Source organism: Neovison vison, chromosome 4, assembly GCF_020171115.1.
Source record: "Neovison vison isolate M4711 chromosome 4, ASM_NN_V1, whole genome shotgun sequence".
NCBI lineage: Eukaryota > Metazoa > Chordata > Mammalia > Carnivora > Mustelidae > Neogale > Neogale vison.
This window is the reverse complement of record NC_058094.1, coordinates 14,211,012-14,233,400: the sequence shown is the minus strand read 5'-3', so window position 1 is coordinate 14,233,400 and position 22,389 is coordinate 14,211,012. Positions and strand designations below refer to the sequence as shown.

Below are 22,389 nucleotides of genomic sequence, written 5' to 3'. Positions count from 1 at the left end.
AGGACTGTACATGCAGGCTGCCTCTGTAACAGGTCCTCTCTGAGAGCAGAGTAAAGGACTGAAGAGGATAGGAACAGTCCATGTTAAGAGTGTTACTAAGGATGTCCCTTGGCCATACTGGACTCTGAAGCTCGCCTGGTCTCCCCGAGCGTTTGTAAGTACGGCTTCTCACTCTCGTCCATTCTGATTGAACGAGGAGTAACTGTCTGGTGTTGAGGGTTATCCTCAGAGGCTTTCACTTCTTCGGCCCTGGGGCTGTGTTGTGCTTGTCAGGTGGGCCCCCGCCAGGGTCACCATGGAGAATTTCTGCATCAGGAGGTGAAAGGTGTGTGGGGACCCGAGCCTGAGGCAAGAGCCTGTCAGCAAAAAAGTGATAAATATCTCCCCCTGAACTGCGCCCCCACGTGGCAGACGTCCCAGGGCCGGCCCAGAGCTCTGCTTTGAGAAACTCGAGGCCAGGGATGGGCGGGGTGACAGCTGTTGTAAGGCTGAGACCTGCTGGTTAGTTTCTGATCCGTGTGGTGTTTCTAGGATTGAGATACTGCAGCCCAGTGAGTAGTCCGTCCGTTTTATCTCTCGTCTGATTTATGAAAACTGATGCCATAATATTAGGCAAACAAATATTAATACCTATAATTGCTTTATTGTACATTGTTGTCTTTAGCATTATAAAGTAGTGCTTAATACATTGAGATCTAAATTCAATCTTGGTGATCATTAAGGTCATGACCACTGTTTTCTTTTAACTTAGGACTGGTGTTTTACTATCCATCTGTTTTACTATCTATCTGTATTTCTCAGCAGACTACTTTTTAGAACAGTTTTAGATCCACAGCAAAATTGAGAGGTGAGTGCAGAGATCCCCTGCACACCCCCTACCTCAACACATGCACAGCCTCCCCCATTACCAACATCCCCCACCACGTTTGTTATAATCTGTGAACTTAATGCATCATTAGAACCCAAATCCATAGTTCACATTGGGCTTCACTTTTGATATTGTACATTCTGTGGGTTTTGACAAATATCTCATGATAACAATCGATCATTGTTCTAAGGAATAGTTTTGCTGCCCTAAAAATGGTCTGTGCTCTGCTGGTTGACCCCTCTCTCCCCACAACTCCTGGCCACCACTGATTCATTTACTATCTCCAGAGTTTTGCTTTTCCAGAATGTCCTCGAGTTGGAATCATACAGTATGCCATTTTTCAGACCGGCTTCTTTCACTTAGTAGTATGTATTTAAGGTTCTTCCATGTCTTCTCAAGGTTTGATAGCTAATTTCCTTTGAGCACTGAAAAATATTCCATTGTCTGAATAAATTAACCTTTTATTTGTAATCTTTCCCAATCTTTTTGTGATTATGTCTCTTATATATAGCTTGATATTGTATTTTGCTTTCTTAACCATTCTGAAAACATTTTTTTTAATAGGAGAAGTAAATCCATTTGTATTTACTGATACAATGATATGATTTGTTTGGTCTTTGTTCTGACATATATATGCATATATTACATCTGGTGTATGTATCTCTGTATATTTAAATATGTAACATTACATATGTAACAAATGTTATACATTTGTATATGTTACATATAAAACATTTATTACAAAATTATAATTTTAGTTATTTGAATATGTATGATGTGCAATTATATCTAATTATATATATGAGTCCTTTAATATTTTATCTATTTCATTTGCTCTCTTTTTTATAAAGCTTTTGTTAATTTGGGAGATTTTTTGTGTGCATGTAGTAATGATTACTTTTGTATTCATATCATTCTGTAAAGCCCTTAATATCTTTTCTTAGCTATTGTCTATTGATTTTATCCTAAGACACTATTTAAAGATTTATTTATTTATTTATTTGACAGACAGAGATCACAAGTAGGCAGAGAGACAGACAGAGGAGGAAGCAGGCTCCCTGCTGAGCAGAGAGCCTGATGCGGGGCTCAATCCCAGGACCCTGGGATCATGACCTGAGCTGAAGGCAGAGGCTTTAACCCACTGAGCCACCCAGATGCCCCTAAGACACTATTTAAATTGGCTTTTAAATTAACTTTTCTCCGCATCTGGATTGAAGTAATACTCTTTTACTCCAAATATTGTGTGCAAGTCCCTCTCAAATCCAAGCATCTATAGATCAATCTCTTGTGCTTTCTCATTAACTCCATGGTACTGTACTGATGTTGACTTTGGCAGGGAAATCTGTGAAGTTTTTTTTGTTTTCAGAAATCTCTTCTCTGTATCATGTTGCCCAGAGAGCACATTCCATTCTTGCCAACTAAATCTAAAGGAATTCCTTCTAATCAATTGGGTAAGACCTCTTCTCTTGTCTTCCTCCTGACTTAAGAGCTGAAATCCTCTGTCACTTTAAAAAACAAAAAACCAAAACAAAACAAAACCCAACGAGAAAGTCCTTTGTTTCCTCACTTTGTTGTTCAAGGTATCCTACTTCTTAGACTGTTGTCTGTAAAGCTGTTGTCTGCAAAGCTGTAAAGTTTTTGGGTTACACTGGGATATCAAACTTTTACACAATTACTGGTTATATTTAGTCATGGCCATTATAATTGCTAACCGTTAAACAAATCATGAGTGTGGCATCTGGAAACAATAAAGATTATGGGAAAGAATTAAGTAATCTAGAAAAGAATGAGCAAATGAGAAAACAGTGGAATGTTTCAGAAGGAATGATAATCTGGATATGAATGGAAATGCACAATTCATATTTCGGGCTTTCTTTTGAAAGAAGCTGCTCTTGGGAGACTTGCTATCTTCTTTTCGGTAGAACTTTTTTTGTTTGGAGGAACAAGTTCAAGTATTCAAATGTGGAAAGTATCTTCAACATACCCCCACTGAACAGATTTGAATACCAGGGCTTATCATGTTTAACTACATGATCTCAGTGCCCCATCTTTAGGGCATGGAATTTACAGCTTTATTTTTAAATACAAAACCATTAACATGGGGAGTGTTATTTTTGTGCATGTCTGCCGAGTGATACAGTAATGTAAGAGGATATTACGACACCCAAACCATTACCTGTCCGGTTCCGCACTTCTCAAATGGAGAAGCAGAGAGACAGTTTTGAAATCAAAGTAATTACTCTGGATTTTAGTACTCACTTGATCGAATGTTTAGCACTTCACCACTGTTGAGAAATGTACGCATATTTTAACCAGTAATATAATTTATTTGAGAGTCTCATTTCCAACGATGGGATGACATTATTTTAATTTGCAACAAAGGGGATTTTCACATTTATGTCTAGTAAAGAGCTTCTGGACCAGATGAGATTGACTTCACTCAAGTGTGAGAACATGTTACAGAATGGACTGGCTCCACTTTTGAGCACTTAAAACCTGGCAGAGTCTATAGAACAATTAGGTTATTAGAAGCTGAAACTTTCTCTTTTGCTCTCATTGAATCCAGGGTATCTGAAAACCTGGGTTTCTAGCTAATCTAAACTCAGACATCTTTCCATTTGCCAGGCAGTGGGCAGATCTTTCAAGGTCTACATGGAGGTGTTTCTTGCAAACTCATATGGGGCTTCTCTGCTCCAGCACACCCCACAACATAATTTTAATCCTTACTCTCAAGAGTAATGCCTTGCTTTGTCCAAAGACTTACTGCAAGTTGAGGGAGTAAAGATTTATATATGTTTCAAAAGGCTTCAGCTTTATGTGGAATCTGATCTTGGAAATAGCACTTACTGGCTGTGTGTACTTGGTCAAGCCACTTGGCTGTTTATATTTTTATTTTATTTTATTAAAGATTTATTAATTTGACAGAGTGATGGAGAGAGCACAAGTAGGCAGAGCAGCAGGCAGAGAGAGTGGGAGAAGCAGGCTCTCCAATGAGCAGGGAGCCCGAGTGGGAGGCTCAATTCCAGGACCCTGGGATCATGACTTGCGCTAAAGGCAGAGGCTTAATTGACTGAGCCACCCAGGTGCCCCCACTTGGATGTTTTTAGTTTCAATTTCTATGTGCGCTGGGAACCTCTGCTTTCATATCCCAGGTGCTCAGCTATATACTTTACATGTATCACCTACTTATCATCACAATTATTGCGTGATGGAATTACTAGTATTAATGTCGTTTTACTGATGAGATGAGGACTACCGAGAGGTTAAGTGAGCTGGATTTGAGCCCAGACAGTCTGCTTTCTTTGGTCTTAACCACAATTCTGAAGTGCCATGGGAAACCGTCATGCAGAGGGCCTAGCATACAGAAGATATCCCATAAACATGGGCACCTCCCCAAATAATAGCTTAAAAAGAATTACTGAATTGGTGGAAAAGAAACCTGCATGCAGTAACATGTTCTTCTTAAAGAGTCAGTTATTTATTTTAGAGAGAGAGAGCACGCACAAGCAGGGGGAGTGGCAGAGGGAGAGAGGGAGAGAATCTCAAGCACACTGTCCCCAAGCACAGAGCCCAACATGGGGCTTGATCTCACAACCCTGAGGTCCTGACTTGAGCCTAAACCGAAAGTCAGACACTTAATTTATTGTGCCACCCAGGTGCCCCAGGAGCACAATATTTTTTGAAAGGGTTGTCTGTGGGCCAGGTAGGTCAGATTCTTGGACATGACCTGACATCTACTGAATCAGAAATGCAGAGAGTGAAGCATGGGCATGCTCATAGCAATCTTCTGGCAAATGTTTTGAACTCCCAAGCTTATAGGCTATCCACGTGTTTAAAAGATTATGAACTGGGAGTCAGAGTAACTGGGACACTAATATAATATCTGAAACATATTATGTGACTATCTGGGCAAGCCTTCCATAGTTTGCAACTTGCTTTTATGTGTGTATTCAAATAATGTAAACATGGATGTGTGCATAGTCAAAATAATTTCAAAGCAAAATTCCAAGAAATGGTTTATAGTCAGCTTTTAAATACAGCCTTTGTGATCAGTAGAATGATTTATGGTAGCAAAGAGGAAATAATCAAATGATACTTGATCGACAACCATCCTTCGTACTAAACTAAAGTCTTTGTGGGATTGTCACTAGTCTCTCTTGCTACTTGTGTATCTTATATTAAGAACAATATATCATGCCTACATACAGCTGATATTTAATAAATATCTGTATAATATTGCACTTTTCCTGCCTAAAGCCAGGAAGGTCTATAAAACGCTTTTTACCAAGGCCAACATATTCATAGTAGTTTCCACAGGCAGAAGGCACTTATCAAAACAAGTTCCCTCTGGAAGAGTGTCATGCTTTTTAAAGGTTCTGAATTCAGCTAGATTTTGCTTTGTCAAATTAATACAAAGTAAAGCGCAAAGGCACAATTACATAAAGAGATTCCAAGGACTTCCTGCAATTAGAATGTTAACTCGGAGATGAGAACGTGGCAGAGCTGATGTGAACTTGGTTGTGATGATGCCCAATTAGGCAAAGACAGAGAAGAGAGGGCATTCGGTCACTGCGTTCGGTGGGAAGAAGGTGGTGCCCCAGGAAATTAGTAAGGAGAACTGGTAAACAACCCATCTGTACTTTAGTCAGTCCTAAAGGGATATGGATTGTGATTTTCTGTGAATACAAACAGAATCATTCACCAAACAACTGTCACCTACTGTCCACCTTCTCACTAGCCAAGCTCACAGAACAATAATTCGGGAGGGCAACCCATCAGACTTGGTGACGCGATTATCAAAGCAACTTGAAGGTACCAAAGCCAACAACTACCAGATTAATTATTTTTCAAAGAATGGTACCTTTTCAATGCTTTCAAAGCTATTTGATCTTTATTGTCTTTTTTTAGAAACAGGAAATTGACTTGAGGAGAGCCAGTACTCTGTCAAGAACATAGGGGGGGAAATACATCGTATCCGAAGAAGGGGTTTCCTAACATGGGAGGGTGCTCCTAGGACCACAGTATAATTCCTATTAACACGCTAAAAGCCTCTATTAAGTGAAATTCTTTGACCCCGCTTTCTTTATTTTTCAGGAAAAAAAGCGGAATAGAGAACAGGAACATTTAGTGACAAGTGATCCTTTTCTGTGTCACCGATCTCTGCACTAGCCGCCAGCAGGGGGCACTAGAGCCCCACTGAAAGTTGATTTTTGTCTGTCTTGAATCTGGTCATTCAAATTACACTACCCACCTAAATCAAATTATTGTTGGGGGCAGGGGTAGGTGTCATGGAGTTATCTGACTTCCCCTTTCACTTTCTTAAGGAGGAAAAAAAAAACCTAACTTTTCATTAAATTGTAAGCGATATACTGTTACATCATTACTCATTAATCAAAACAGGCTTCTCCAATCCAAATGCAATTAAAACTGAGTTTTCAGACATTTATCTCCTTCTTCCTGGGTGCGTGGCCCCCTCTGGGAACTCCTGCTGGGAATATTGCTTTGATAACACGAATATGTGTAGCAGGCCCTGGGAATGGCACCAGGGAGCGGGAAGGAGCCAAGCTGGCCTTTCCGTTGAAGAAAGGGGGTCTGGAAGATGAGGACAGGTAGAGTGGCCTTCTGTGGTCACAGGAATCCCTGCAAGACCCGCCCCGGAGACTAGGAACAGAATCATTCACTCTGTGGTTTTAGACTAAAGAATTGCCTGCCAAGGTTATGTACCAAATGCATGGGGGATTTGGGGGGTGGGGGGCAGAGACAGCAGTACGATTTAAGGCTTTTCCCTAATTGTGACACTTCCAAGTGAGGTAAAATTACCTCTTTGTAGAGTGATTACACTTGCACCATGTTTGACCATCTTGTTAGATGTTTCTGACTCAGATGAGTATTTTTGAGAATTGCTCAAGGAAATTAAAATGTCAAGCTCTTCAATCTTTGACAGTTTGTGAATATTTTATTTTATTTTTTTCTTTTATTAGGCTGACTTGGGGATAAAGACCTCAAAATGAGTGCATTCTGTTTGTTCTGCTCACCACCAAGTGAGAGATAATTGTACATTTGCATTATTATAGCTTCTCTTTCAAAGCTTGGTTTTCAAGGGGACTATGGGAACAGGAAAGAATGCCACTTGCCCCACCTTGGGAAAGGCTGCAGGTTAATGGAAGTGTTATCCAATTTCAGGTTTGAAACATGAGTCAGTTCCAGCCAGGTGTGGAGGGATTTGGAGTGTGTGTTTTGGGCAAGGACAAAGCCTCACAAGGGAGACCATGCTCCAGGGCCATGTTGCCCACTTTTCCAGAAAGGCAACAGAATGGAAAATGGTCATTGTGCATGACACTTTTGTGACTCAAAACAACAATTAAATCAATTCATCAACGATATCAAATAAGAGCAATGGAGTTTAGTCAGATAGAGTTTGTTCATCCTAAGGAAAGAGGCAGATGTTGGATAAAATCTAGAAAGGAGATGGAACTAGAGGGTATCATGCTTAGCGAAACAAGTCAAGCGGAGAAAGACAACTCTCATATGATCTCCCTGATATGAGGAAGTGGGATTGCAACATGGGGGGTTAAGGGGGTAGGAGAAGAATAAATGAAACAAGATGGGATTGGGAGGGAGACAAACCATAAGTGACTCTTAATCTCACGAAACAAACTGAAGGTTGCTGGGGGGAGGGAGGTTGGGAGAAGGGGGGTGGGGTTATGGACCTTGGGGAGGGTATGTGCTTTGGTGAGTGCTGTGAAGTGTGTAAACCTGGCGATTCACAGACCTGTACCCCTGGGGATAAAAATATATTATATGTTTATAAAAAAATGAAAAAAAATCTAGAAAGGATTTTCTATTATGCTGAAATCTTGTGGGGACAAGATACTTTGATCTGATCTGAAAACTTAGAGCACTGTGTACTTCCACATACATTTCTGTGAAATCTGGTTTCTGTAGAGTGGGGAGGACACAAGGGCACTGACCTGACTTCAGCGGGTTTAATGGGGATCATTTAACTTAACTGCCCACAGTGACAGCCTGTTTCCAGCTTACTATGTTTAGCTTGAGGTGTTCCAGATCTACGTTTTATGTGTGGGTGACTATCAGATGCTTTTCTGCAAGCCTACGGACATGTGCCATGTTGATGTGGAAACATGACCCTTCTTGTCGCCTCCATTTCCCAGCAACACCTAGGGAAGTTGTCAGTAGAATATAACCCAAATATGAAATCCCTGTTTTTTTTTTTTTTTTCTATTTTAATTATATAGTTAATAGTCTACAAGCTGCTGAAAGATAACCATCGCCGAAGGGTTGCGGTACTGAGAGAGACTTGATGAAAAGTATCAGGAAAATGGAACCAGATGCCTTCTCATGATTACTGCTTTTGTGTTTAGGGTCTGAAGAATTGTGTGGGGGAGGTGGAGAGAATATGGGCCATCCTCTAGGGGGAATCTGGAGGGAAGTAACTATGATCATGTGAATTCCCTGGCTCTAGAGTAGAATCTTTGAGTTTTAAAGGAAATGTGGGTGTCATACATTTCAAATCCTACGTGTGATAAAAAGGGAAGTGAAATCCCAAACAGGTTAAGTGAGAGGATAAAAGATTTTCCAGGATATCCTTATGGTTCAACCATTATTACCAAACTCAATTCTGAATGTTATCCTTCTTTGTCTCCACTAGGTTCACAACACAGAGGCTTTGGAGACACAGAGATGTTTAAGATGTGGGAACTGTCTTCAAGGAGACAACATTCAAAATATTCATGAGACTGGAAATCATTTGATGGCAGGAATTTTGTCTTCGTCTGTTCGTCCCAGATTTGCCATTGCAAAAATGCTCCTTGAGCGAAAGTACTGGGTAGGAGGAAAGGACACAAGGAGGAAATATCTGTATCAGTGACTTAAACGGGCATCACAGAATCTGTTTTAGCAGAACTGTCAGGGAAAAGAGAAAGTCTCCAGACAGACAAGGCAGGGCAGGCCATTTCAGAAAGAGAAATTAATATGTACATAGTACTTGGAGAACTGTCAAGGAGCTTCATGAAAGAAGACGTGGAAGGCCATGCTGGCAGCAAGGTGGAGAAATGTTTCCACGTAGAGACAGAGTCAAGACGATGGTTCAGGAAACTGGTGCATTAGTCCAGGTAAGAGTTGGTGAGGATCAGAACTGAGGTCATGAGTGTCCTATGGGGGAACAGATCATGCACTTAAGAACCATTTCAGAAACAAAGATGCCAGGACTTGGTGATTGAGGAATATGTGAGGAGACAGAGGGAGGGTTAGAGATTCTGATAACCTAAGGGTGCTGGGATGTAGTTAACAGCGGTTTGAGATGAAAACCTTGAAAGGGGATCCTGAAGACCATAAGGAAGGGAGCAATTTCCCTATATGAGGGAAGCATTTTCCTTAGGACAGAATGAAGATAACACTCAAATTTTAAGGGTCAGAACCACCTCCAAGCAGCCAAATTGGCTTAAACATGTGTGTCTGTGTGTATACATGTTTGTGAGTGTGTGTGTGTGTGTGTGTGTGTGTGTGTGTGTATGATAGGTAGAGAGGGGGGCACACAGACACACATGTATTTTATTTTTTAATTGGTTAACTAGTTAATTTTTAATTTTTTTAAAATTTTTTATGTTGTCACCATACAGTACATCATTAGTGTTTGATGCAGTGCTCCATGATTCATTGTTTGCCCATATTAAATACATATGTGTGTCTACATATTGCATGGAGCACTTAGTGTTACACTAGACACACATTTTTTTAAAATTTGATTGTAGCAATGCACTTTTATAGCAGAACATTCCTCTGCCCTAAAGTCATGAGCAAAATTACAGATTTGTCAGTGTAACCTTATCCTACCTTCCTGTTTGAGAGCTTCCTATCTTTCCACAGACTCGAAACAAGCCCCAGCAGGTCTGATAGAATTAAAGTTGCTCTTTAGGTGTAAAGAGCCACGGGCTCTGCTGTGCTGCATGGAGGGCAGTTTTGCTGCTGTGACTCAAAGGACCGTGTGGTGGGGAACGTGGGGGTGGGGATGTCTACTTGGGACACTGGCTTCCTGTCTCCTATTGCTCAGCTAATGCCGGAGAGAAATGGCTCTTAAGGTTTCCCAGTTTTCTGGCATTCACTCAGACCTACCACCGCTCCGTGCCTCTACACTCCCAGCAACTCAGAGGCTCTACCCTCTTGTCATTTTCCATATGCCTGTGTATCTCCTTCCTGAGGCGGTGGTTCCCCAAACCTACTTGGCCCGCACAGGGCCCGAGTTAGCCGGTCACAATGAATGAGGGCAGACCTGCACTTCAGAGCTGTGCTGAGTCAGAATGGTGAGAATGGGGATCTTTGCCTTGTTTCTGATCTTGGTGAGAAAGCATTCAGTCCTTCACCGACAAGTGTGATGTCAGCGGTAGGCTTTTTCGTTCGTTCTCTTTGTCGAATGCAAGTCATTTCCCTCTGTTCCTAATTTGCTATCATGGATGGTCAGAAGGCTTTTTGTCAGAATGCTTTTTCAGTTGATCATATGCTTTTTCCTCTTTAGCTTGTGGAAATGGTGGATTACATTGATTGAGTTTTGAATAACAAACCAGGTCTTAATGCCTGGAATACATTGCACTTGGTCATGGCATGGAATTCTTTCTCTATGTTGCTGGATTCAATTTGTGAATATTCCGTTGAGGATTTTTACATCTAAGTTCATGAGAGATATTAGTGTATAGCTTTTCTTCTTCTTTCTTTCTTTTCTTTCTTTCTTTTTTGGTCCAGCTCTTTTATGACTTAGTATAGGATATCTAATAAAATGAGTTGGGAGGGGTTCTTTCCTATTCTATTTTCTGGAAGGGCTTATGCGTACAATTGGTGCTAATTCTTTTTTCAATATTTGGTAAATTTTTTCACTGAAACCTCCTGGTCCTGGAGACTTCTTTTTGGGGAGCAGTAAATAACAAATTAAATTTCTATAGTGGTTCTAGAACTGTTTAGGAACCTATTTTGTCTTCGTTGAGTGACAGTAGGTTGCATTTTTTAAGGAATTGGTCCATTTCTTCAGTGTTGTCAAATTTATAAGCAGAAAGTTATTTGTATTACTCCCTTATTATCCTTTTAGTGGCTGCAGGATCTACAGTAATATCCCCCATTTTATGCCTGATATTGGTGATTTGCGTCTTTTCATCTGGTAACTTGTCAGACTTATGAGAGTTTTATTAACTTTATTGAAGAAACCAGCTTTTTGCTTCATTTATTTTCTCTAATATTTTCTCAATTTCAAGTGCATTTATATCTGTCCTCTCTTTATTATTTTTCCCTACTCCTGCTTGCTTTATTTTTATTTTGCTCTTCTTTTTCTATTTTCTTGAGGTAAGAATTATATTTCTTGAAGTAAGAATTATATTTCTTGAGGTAAGAATTTAGATTATTGATTTTGGAGTTTTTCTCTTTTCTACTGTCTTAAGTGCTGTCAAGTACTCTTTTGACACAGCTTAAGATGCACCCCACATATTTTGATATATTACATTTTTAATCACTTCTTTTTTGTTTTAATTTCCTTTGAGATGTCCTCTTTGATCCGTGGATTATTTTGAAGCGCGTCATTTAATTTCTAAGCACTTTGAGATTTTCCTGTGTTTTTTCTGTTATTGGGCCCAAGTTTGATTCCATTATGGTCAAAGAACATAACTCTGTATGGTTTCAGTTCTTTTAAATTTGTGGAGGCTCGTTTTATGGCCTAGGACACAGCCATCTTGCTGAATCCTCCGCTGGTGTTTGAGAAATGTGTGGATTCTGTTGGGTGGCTTCTTTTGTTTGTATCAGTTAGATCCTGCTGGTTGGTTGTATTGTTAATTCTGTATTCTTACTGAATTTTTGGCTAGTAGTTCTGTTATTTGCCATAAGTGGGCTGTTAAGGTCTTTAGCTATAATGTGTGTTTCTTTCACCTTTCAGCTCTTGCTTTGTTTTGTTTATATATTTTGAGGCTCCCCTGTTTGCTGCATATATATTCAGAAGGGTTATGTTTCCCTGGTGGTTGAGCCTTTGATCATCATGCAATGCCCTGACCATATTTTTTTTTTCTGTATAATCTATTATCTTTCCATTTTTCTTCTCTAAATCCATTTCATTTGAGATCATTATCATCAATATATCATGTGATATACGTCTATACATCTGGATGTAAAAATTACTTTTGGTTGCAACAGGCACAGACTCAATGGCAACTAAGTTAAGCAATAAAAAGTCAGAGTGGATAGATTTCCATGACTGGGAAGTTCTAGAATGGCCATTCTCATTTTGGAAACTGCTGAATTCAAGAGGGAAAATCATTCTCTCTCTTATTCTTTTTCCCCAACCCGCCTCTGTTTTCTGTGTTAGCTTTATTCTCATTTATGTTTTTTGGACACAGGGTCCAAGATTACCATCTATAGTTCTTTTTTTTTTTTTTAAGATTTTGTTTATTTATTTGACAGACAGAGATCACAAGCAGGCAGAGAGTCAGGCAGAGAGAGAGGAGGAAGCAGGCTCCCTGCTGAGCAGAGAGCCCGATGTGGGGCTCGATCCCAGGACCCTGGGATCATGACCTGAACCGAAGGCAGAGGCTTTAACCCACTGAGCCACCCAGGCGCCCCACCATCTATAGTTCTTCCCATGCCGTTAGCCATTTCAGATCATCTAGATGGTCAGTTTTGCCCATGGCTTCTGGGAAACATCTTAGGATAGCTTTGATTGGTCTGGGGCTTGTGTTTTGTCCTCATGTCTAAACCATTAGACATTGGATTGTTGTAGCCAGGAGAACAGGCTATTCTGATTGAGTAGTTTGGATCATGGTCCCAACTCTATATAATTGGACCAACTAAAAAAGAATAGGAAATGATGGGGTGGGGACGAGTTTCTAAAAGGAAGATATGGGAGATAAAAGTAATCAAAATATTATCTAACATTCAGAAGTCAAAAAGACACTATCATTCAAAATACAACTCTCTTATTATATAATTCATGTGGAAATTATTTGAGTATCCATTGAGGAGTAACAATGAAAAACCAAGTTGTTTCAAAGGCCTAGATAGGCCGCTTTCCTGAAAATGTTTATGAGAAAAAGTATGAACCCTCTTTTATACCAGCATCTGTAACAACCACATTTCTTCTCTTGCCTGTTGTTAATGAGAACTTAGTGGAAGCAAAAATACTGTCCCATTTGTTCAAAGATAAGTTTAAAGATAAGGAGTCTTATATGCAACTGATAAGTTATTGAACATGATATCTGAAACTAAGTGTGTACTATATATTGGCTAATTGAATTTAAGTAAAATAAATTAAAAAAATAAAAATAAAAATAAAGATAAGGAGTCTTAGAGCCTGGATAGCTTAGTTGGTTAAGCATTTGACTCTTGATTTCAGCTCAGATCATGATCTCAGGGTTGTGAGATGGAGCCCAGTGTCTGTCTCTCTCAAAAAGGAAAGGAGGTTGGGGTACCAGGTGGTGGGTATTATAGAGGGCACAGATTGCATGGAGCACTGGGTGTGGTGAAAGAATAATGAATACTGTTATGCCGAAAATAAATAAAAAATAAATTTAAAAAAAAAAAGGAAAGGCGGGAAAGGAAAGGAAAAGAAGGAAGGAAATGAAAAGAAAGGAAAGGAAAGGAAAGGAAAAAGAAAGAAAACGGAGTCAGAGGAAGATAGGATTTGAATGATGGGCAGATTAAAATACCGAGAACACTAAGGAGGGCATTCCACCTGCCAGTAAGGAGATAGGCACAGAGTTAAATGGGCAGCCAGCATATGGTAAGCCTAAGTGAAATAGGCATGTATTAAGTAGAGGAAAAATGAGAAAAGGTTAGGAAAAATACATAACGAGAGCAGTTTCAGCTAACGTGTAAAAGGTGCAGAAGAGGAGCACACGAGTACAAATGCAAACAAATTGTGGCACATAGACCGCTTTGTGTCTGTGCCCTCCATCCTGTCCTTCTTCGTGACCCACCATGTTAAGGTCCCTCTTGCCCACCCTCTCTGCAGGGTCAGTGGGCCTCCAGAGCAGCCCACAAGCCACTGCATCATGATGGCCTGTTTAGGGGCTCTTCATACCTTGTTACTGCTGACCTTCTCAAGGTCAGCAACTACACCCTCTTCATCTCTGTGAATGTGGCGATCAGTAAATTATTGCAGGAGAGTTTCTCTTTCAATTGTAATCACAGAGCTGGTCACTTCTCCTGGTCAGTTATTTCTTTTGGTTAAAAAAGTCCCCGTTTTCAGGGAAAGCTAAGCCTTCCCTTTGAAGGGTAGTTTCTTTTAATTGATATACAAAAATATGATCATTGTGTAGACCTCTCCATCCAGCAGGAAGGATGTGAGCATTAGGGACCTCCACAATCCTCCTTACTTTTGCTTTGCCCTTGGGAAGAAGTTCTGCTATGTGATCCTGTGCCCGTGGGGCCAATAGCAGGTGAGACCTGCTGACCTCGTTCAAGTGCCACCTTTTCTGGAATCCCTGCTGACATACTCATGGGTATACAGCATGTCTGCCTGCTCCCCTCTGATGACTGTTTTGGGGGTTCCCTGGCCTGTTGGTTGTCCCTGTCTTCTTACTCATCTCCCATGAGTGCTGCTGGTCTAGGCATTCCAGATCAGATAAACTCCCTGGGTTTGTCTGCAGGGAGCTGGAAGTCTTCTAGTTTCTCATTGTGCCAAGGAAGGGATATTATTCCAGGAGTACTGGTCCTGGCAACCCTGGGTGCTGATAACAAGCTTCACTGTCATCCAAGGGCTAAGGTCCCTCCTGCCTTCTTTCTTAGCTTTGGGTATTGGCACCAACTGCCCTAACCCATATGATTTCTTCTGTTGCTCCTGTTCTCTTTCTTAAAGAAAATATACATAGATACATCTATTTATATATTTATATATATACATTTATTTTATACATGGGACTTTACCTTTCCCAAACTGTTTCGCCAATGTGAGGCCAGGAGATTAAATTGTCTCGGGGTAACTCAGACCCACCAGCTGTTGCCTCTGGCTTCCTGTGATTGTCAGTGACTTCACTGAAAATGTATGTGTGATCTTTCAACATGTCCACAAGTGGAAGGAAAACAAAAAAAAACCCTGCTGCTGGAAAAAAGTTTCCTGATGTGTCATGGAATTCATCCACATGATGAAACGGATCTCAGAACAGTCCTTTCAAATGACTCCCAGCCCCTCTGCTTCTCCTTCATCTGATTTTAGCAGCCAGATCTCAAAGCTTTGACATACAGAGAGTAGAGTCTTCAAAATGTGCAAGCATGGGGTTCTGGAGGAAGGCAGGAAGTGAGAGCAAGGCCAGGCCATCCACTCAAGGCCCATGCCAGAGCTTTCCTCCAGGCAATTCCTGGATTCCTAGCCGCTCCATTTCCAGGTGTGATTTCAACCATGTTCCTGCATTCTCTCAGCAAGCGACACTGAAATATGGCCCATGGATGGAGTGGCTTCTCTCAGGGAGCTTACAGTCTGGGGGGTACCAGGATATTTATTGCCCAGGTAACTATGACTTTGAAATGTTGAAGCGTCAGATGCTGCGGAGAATAAAGCAGGTGGAGGAGAGCCAGAAATGCCTCCTTGAGAAGAAGCTGACTCAGCGGTAAAATTTGGTACAATCTTTTATTTCACTTAACATGACTGAGCTTTTGCAAGCCAGTGCCTGTGTTACGTGTTGTGAATACAAATGCAGATAAGACGTAAGCCCTACCTCTCTGCCTCTCCACGGTGGATAGTCACGTAAATCTGCAATAAAATGTGTTGTCACAGTCTGTGGAAGAGATAAACTGAATTCACACAAGAAGGGCTGACTTCCCCAATCTCCACAGTCCTGTCAGAGTTCCATGAACTGCTCTTCTTACATGTGTTCGAGCTCCTGGTTTATCTCGACCACAGGCCTGGGACCACAATGCCAGCAGCCAATAGTTACTGAGGTCTGGCAGTGGTCCATGTACTTCCTATGTATTATTTCCTTTAAGCATGGCAACACCTCTGTGATGTAGCTACTGTTGTTAGCCACATTGTATGGGTGATGAAACTGTGACTTTCAAACATTAAACAATCTGTCCGGGTCATGCTACAGGTAAAGAAAGGTAGATCCAGGATTCCAATCCAGACTCTACTTCTTCCGTTCACTTGTCTTTCTGGAGTAAGCCAGGAAAATGAGGGAGAAGTGTGTTCCCCAGACTGGAGTCATCTCAGCAGTAAAGGTACAGAGACATGAGAAGTCATAACCATCCCAGGAGTTACAAGAGTTTGGTGTTTCTGAAACCCATGGGATACTTGAGGAATGAGGAATGAGGAATGGGATGAGGCTGAGGAGAGGGAGGTCATGCATGACAGATTTTGATAAACCCTGTTTTCTGAGGTTTTATGCATAGTCATGGTTAATATTCTAAAAGGCAATTTTCATCGGATAAAAAGGAAATGAAGAAAAGAAATGCCATGCATTAAAAAAAAAAGGGAAAAACAAAACTGAGTGGATCAGAAAAAGAGAATAATATACTTTAAATGGAATGTAGTATAGTGTGGGGGACAAATCCATACAGAAACAGGAGCTCCCTAAGGGCAGGGATATTAATAATAGCACTGATGATAATAGCAATCAAGTACTATCTATTTTATTCAGCAATGTGTAGAATAGTGCCTGGCTCATGGTAAGTACTCAATAATTACTTATTGAAAGGCTGACTGACTGACTGAATGAATGAAGCTAATAAGGTGTTTGGACCCAAATCACACCGAGGTGTCTGAGCACTATAGAAGTAAAGATTTTAAATTTCTTTTTTTCTCTGTGGAAGGATCTTGATCAATGGTTTTTGAATGGGACAATGATATATGTGAGTCTAAAAAGAATATATTGGGTTACAATGGACACTCTGGATTATGACCATCTTTGGCAAGCCTACAAAAATGGACAATTTAAGGGCCCTTTACAGAAGTAGAGCAAAGCATGAAGGCCATTCATTCCTTTTGAGATATGTTTGAGTGACCCACTGTTATGGAGATGTCCAGTAACCACTGGAAAGGTAAAGCCTGGTACTTGTTGGAAAAGTCATCATAGAGAAAGATGTGTGAGCTCAGCATTCATACATCAATGAAACACATTGAGGAGGAGGAACGTGAAGAAGAAGAGAGAACAGACTTTGGGGAACTGCTTCCCTAGGTGGTGGAAAACTTGGATCCAAGGAGGGACAGTGAGAAGAATCAGTAATGTTGCAGAGATACACTCAGAATAAAGTGATGGAAGAGACATTGATAGGTCAAGCACAGGGGGGGTGACCAGACTATGTGCTATAGAAAGGACAAAGAAGTGATATGAAGATCCCTAGAACTTGGCACAGAGATGGCAAGTAGTGACCTTGGAAAAAGCCATTTGTCTGAGGGATACACCACATTCTTATGAGTCATGCAGTGAAGGGGAGAGGGCCCTGAGAAAGTATTATACATGCTTAGGATGTTTGAAAAGGAGAGGGAAAAAGAGTGAGTAAGAACAAAAATAAAAGATAGTAATGCTTGCTTTGTTTTCTGAATGGAAACTCTCCAAACAATTGAAGAATAAGGAATCAGCCACAGGGGAGAAATGAAGAATGTGAAAATAGGTATCAGAGGAAACAGCTGAGAATAGAGGGGAACACAGATGGAGCAACTGGACCATGAGAAGCCGCGTTTCTTCTGTTGACATTAGAAGAGTGTTGCTTAACTTTGAGAGAACCGTATGAAAGATCTCGGCATTCTTTCTGCAGTAGTAAGATCATTTTGAATGAATGAATGAATGAGCCTCACTCAGACTGATCTTTGTGAGAGTTGTCTTGTAAACCACTAATCCAGCTTGTGGAAGAGATTGAGTAAATATTTTATTGGTTGAGTGAATTAGGACATGTATGAAGAAAATTCATTCATGCTGAAAAGGTAGAGTTGGGATCACAATTCTGTGTGTGGACAGTGGGAGCCTCACTGTGGGAAGTAGGAAGTAGGCATGACTAACTGGCGCCCTTCAGCATTCTGTGCCCAACCACGACTCCATGTGAATTTATAGTACTACTTATTAGCTTCTAACCCATCATTCTCCTACTGTGACTTAGCTGACCTGGAAGTACAGGGTGTACACCAGAAAGGCAGACAACATGGAAGGTTAATTTGGGAGAGTAGACGCTTGTAAGACTGATGTTGAAACAGCTCCCCCATGATATCCAGTCATCAGGGACTCAAGAATGATACCTCTGGCAAGTGGGGTGTCGAAGTAAGATCAACAAGAGATTTTAGTGGAAATTAACAATTGGACTGCAGAAGAATAAAATTTTGCTTGCGTTTTTTTAAAGTAACATTTAACAAGTGCTTTCATTCCAGAATATCTTGTACTTACTACTCCCATAAAGAGATAAATATCAGTATCTCTCTCAGTATTAAAAGGGAGAAGGAACTGCATTGTACAGAGTTAAGTAATTTGCTCAATGTCACACAGCTAGCATCCCAGGACATCCAGTTCCTGAGTGTGATTTCTTAGTCCCAACAGTTCAGCATCTTAGGTTGTATAAAAAACATGAATTTCAGAATCTGAGATATTAGAATTGGATTAGTTGTTGGTGGTGATATTTAAGAAAGCAGCCTTGTGTGTTACGTGGTTGAGGGTCTGTGAAGGTAAAGGTTAAAGATTTTTTTATGTCTAGATAGGTCAACGTTGAAATTTCCCTGTTTGATTACCAGAAAAACCCAGGCATGTGGATTTCTCCTGGACACGCTCCTCTCTGCTTATAATCACGTGTGTGCAGGTTGATTTAAGTTTCCAGAAGCTGAGTTAGCATCTGTGTTTGGGAAAGCTTCACAAGATGCCCTGAAGGTCTTTTGGCTTCCCTTATTGGTCCTCAGTGGGTTCCCCAGGTTGGTTGGGACATCAATTGCACTTCAACAGCATGAAGAGTCCTTCACGCTCATGGTTGAACACATTTTTGGAAAAAAAATAAGGACTAATGCAATCCTAACTGTCTGGTTTTTAAGTCAACTGCTTAATTAGGAGTTTACCACTTATAGGCAATTAACATGGAGTTTAATGGACCTTGTTATTCCTTGTCATTAGCTTGACCACATTCTGATAGTTTTGTCTTCTTATTGAATGTAGCATGTCCTAGACAGACACCTGTTAGCAAAAGATACTCAGGTTTTATAGATAGTTGATAAGACTCTTAGTGCCAAGGAATTGAGAACATTCTCTACATAATCTACCTAAGTCAAATAGGTTTTAAAAAATGAGAGGGGTCCTACCTGAGTGATCATATGTCCTCATTTTACAAGTGAAGAAACTGGCTCAGCAAGGCAGAAGTTTTCTTTCCCAAGGAACTTGGATAGTTAATACCATAGCTGGCTTATGATACTTCTTTTTCCGGCAATTTGATGACCAAGGTAGAGATTTTTTTGTTGTTGAGCTCTTAATCCATTCTCCCTTTCCATTTAGTAACAGGCCATAATGGTTACTGGGGCACATTGCTGCTCTGCCAAATCTCCCACCTTTCCTTGCAACAAGGTGTGGTCATGTGACTACATTTTGGCCAACGTTATATAACAATTAGCATCACTGGGATCTTCCAGGAGCTTTCTTTAAAAACTAAGAGGCTTGCCTTTCTTTCTACACTCACCCATTTTGCTTCTGGAATATGCATGTAATGGTTGGCTTCAGAAGGAAATTTTGGACCTGAAGATGTAATGGGGTTAGAAACCATTTCTAGAGGACCAATTTATCAGGATGCTGGTTTTTGACATCAAGGAGGCAATCCACCAGTTCTGGAATACCCACCTCAAGAGTTATGAAATGTGAAAAAGAAACCATTTTTTTAAAATTTAAGCAATAATTTCTAGATCTCTTTTACTCATAGCAAAATTTAATACTAATGAACTCTTACATATATGACTTTCTACCTTGGGGATATTATTCCAATATCTGTTTGACCTCCTGTATTTGAGTTAATACCAAGATACTTTGCATTCCTACTTACTTTTCTTTTCTTTTCTTTTTTATATATATATAACATTTTTTCCAATTTATTTATTTTCAGAAAAACATTATTCATTTTTTTTCACCACACCCAGTGCTCCATGCAAGCCGTGCCCTCTATAATACCCACCACCTGGTACCCCAACCTCCCACCCCCCTGCCACTTCAAACCCCTCAGATTGTTTTTCAGAGTCCATAGTCTCTCATGGTTCACCTCCCCTTCCAATTTACCCAAATTCCCTTCTCCTCTCTAATGTCCCTTGTCCTCCATGCTACTTACTTTTCTATGGGAATCAGCAACCTCAGGGCCCTGACAGCATTGGGGATGTGACACATTCCTTCTTCCTAAATCACTTATTGTAATATTTGGGTCTCCCATAATCTTGAGGAAATAAAGAAAGATACGATGCTTTGTGGTCAGGTAAATACTGAAGCCCATTCTTCTATGGTTTAGGGTCTTCCATTCCGCTCCATAGATATCAAAAATTAGAATTCCTCTGGGTCTACAGCTTTCTATGACTGCTTCTGACTTTGGTGGTCCCTCTGCAAACCCCAAGACTGGTTGTTGACCAGAATCAATCCGATCTTGACCAAAGGAAGTATTATCCAGGGATGACCTATCCACACATATGGAGCATGTACACACACAGCTCCAGACTGAACCACTTGCAAGAATGAGTGTGAGAAGCAATTTTGCAGCATTCTAGATTCTTTATCTGGAAATATTCCAATAACCATAAACTATGTGGGAGAAGGGCTGTGGCAGCCCCTTCTGTTGTTGCCTCAGCGCTAGGCGCAGAGTAGGGCCTTTGATGGCTGAGTTAAAAGAAAGAAAAAAAGAGAGAGAAAAAAGAAGATAAAGAGATAATTTTATTCACTAAATGGTGTGTGTGTGTTTAGGTCAGTTTTAGGTAAAATTTCTTTTTGATAACTAGACTCCTTTGTTTCTTATCCAAGGTTCTTTCACTTATTAGTGAGTTTTGCTAATGAGGACATTCTCTTGAATTCAGGGTGCCAATGCCTTGCACTCAATTAATCTCTCCACTCAGTAAAGTCTGCTGCTGGTTTTAAAAGGCCCCAGGCCATTGACCAAACATATTCCTCAGAGTAATTAGCTTTAACCTCTCCAACCTTTGTTTTCTCTTTTGCAGCCCCCACATGTTGGGGATTTCTGCAGCTGCCTTGAACTCCGCTGTAGGGAGTCTTTTTGGAGGAAATGGTTTTCGTGAGAGGCCTTGGGGATTTGTCAGTTTCCATGAACACTTGGCAGGCCTCAAGGCATCTGGCCTGTGACATGGAGATTGCTCTCAAAAGACTCACATTTCAAATATCTTTGTTGAAGAAAGACTGGAAGGCTCAATCTAGATCGTTGGGCTCCTGTGAAAATGAAGATGATGGGTTCATGGAACCCAGGGAGGCAGCAGGAAGTCCTCACCTGATAAACAGGGAGGAGCGAGGGTAATGGTAGGTTTATATCTCTCCAACTTAACTGCAACCTGTAGATAAAGCTAACTCTTTTAGCTTTGCTGCAGCTAGCCCAAGAGGTTACTTAAAAAAAAAAAAAAAGCACACCAAATTATTGAGGTATAAGTCCCATTTCATACAATTCACCCTTTATAAAAGTATATAAGTATATAATTCGGTGTATTTTAGTGTATAAGTACCAATTCCTTCAAAGATCCACTGGTCACCATCAGGGATTTCACTCAAGGAAGGCTGAGCACTTGTTCACATAGCATTGTCATTGTTCAAAAGATGTTCGGATATTCCTGAGAACAGCCTTCAGAGCTTACAGCACAATCCTTTGAGACTTCCCTATGGTGATGAATTTTTATCCTTTGAGGGTGGAGTTGACTTTTTGGAAACAAAGTGTTATTCAGAGCCAGTTATGTTGGATGAAGATTGGGATGGAGCCATACAATAATGTTTGGGGTCAAAAAGCAAAGGGTGGATTTAAAATTTTTATGTATTCTTTTGTGTGGCTTGGAAGCAAGTCCTAAATGAAGTGAAAAAAAAATCATTTGAATTTAATCTCTCAATTTTCTGTTAAAAGGAATAAAATAAACATTTTCCCCTATTGCACATGGTCTCCTCACTAGAAAGAGAAGGGTCAACAGAATGCTGGGTCAGGAAATCGAAGGGAGGAAAATCTAGGTCCCACTGCTTGCTTGCTGTTTGACCAGAAGTATGCCCCTTCACTCCACCATCTCTACACTTCTGCCCCTGTAATTGAGGATAATACCTTGGATATTAGGTGAAATCAAATGTGCAAGTCTGATTTGTAAACAGTATGTTGAAAAATACTGTGCACATGAAAACGGAGAGTATCTAGTCCTAAAATACTTTAGTCTGCCACTTAAAAAAATATATATATATATAATATATATAATACATGTTATATTTATTGTATATAATAGATATATCTCTATATCTATATATACACATACTTGGGAAGATAGACATATCTTCCAGAATTGAAACCATGAGTATTAGGGATTGGTTGGAAGATTTTGCTGGAGGCATCAGTTTCTAATAGGGTCACAT

At 40.4% G+C, this 22,389-nt stretch overlaps 1 long non-coding RNA gene across 1 annotated transcript in view; it reads left to right on the top strand.

The window, feature by feature from the left end:
- Positions 1-21,450, top strand: part of LOC122904300 — a 30,724-nt gene extending 9,274 nt beyond the window's left edge. Inside the window, exons 2-3 of the long non-coding RNA XR_006384178.1 lie at positions 8,538-9,000; positions 20,997-21,450. This is a non-coding gene — a long non-coding RNA (uncharacterized LOC122904300). The remainder of the gene's footprint in view (positions 1-8,537; positions 9,001-20,996) is intronic.
- The last annotated feature ends 939 nt before the right edge of the window (positions 21,451-22,389 follow it).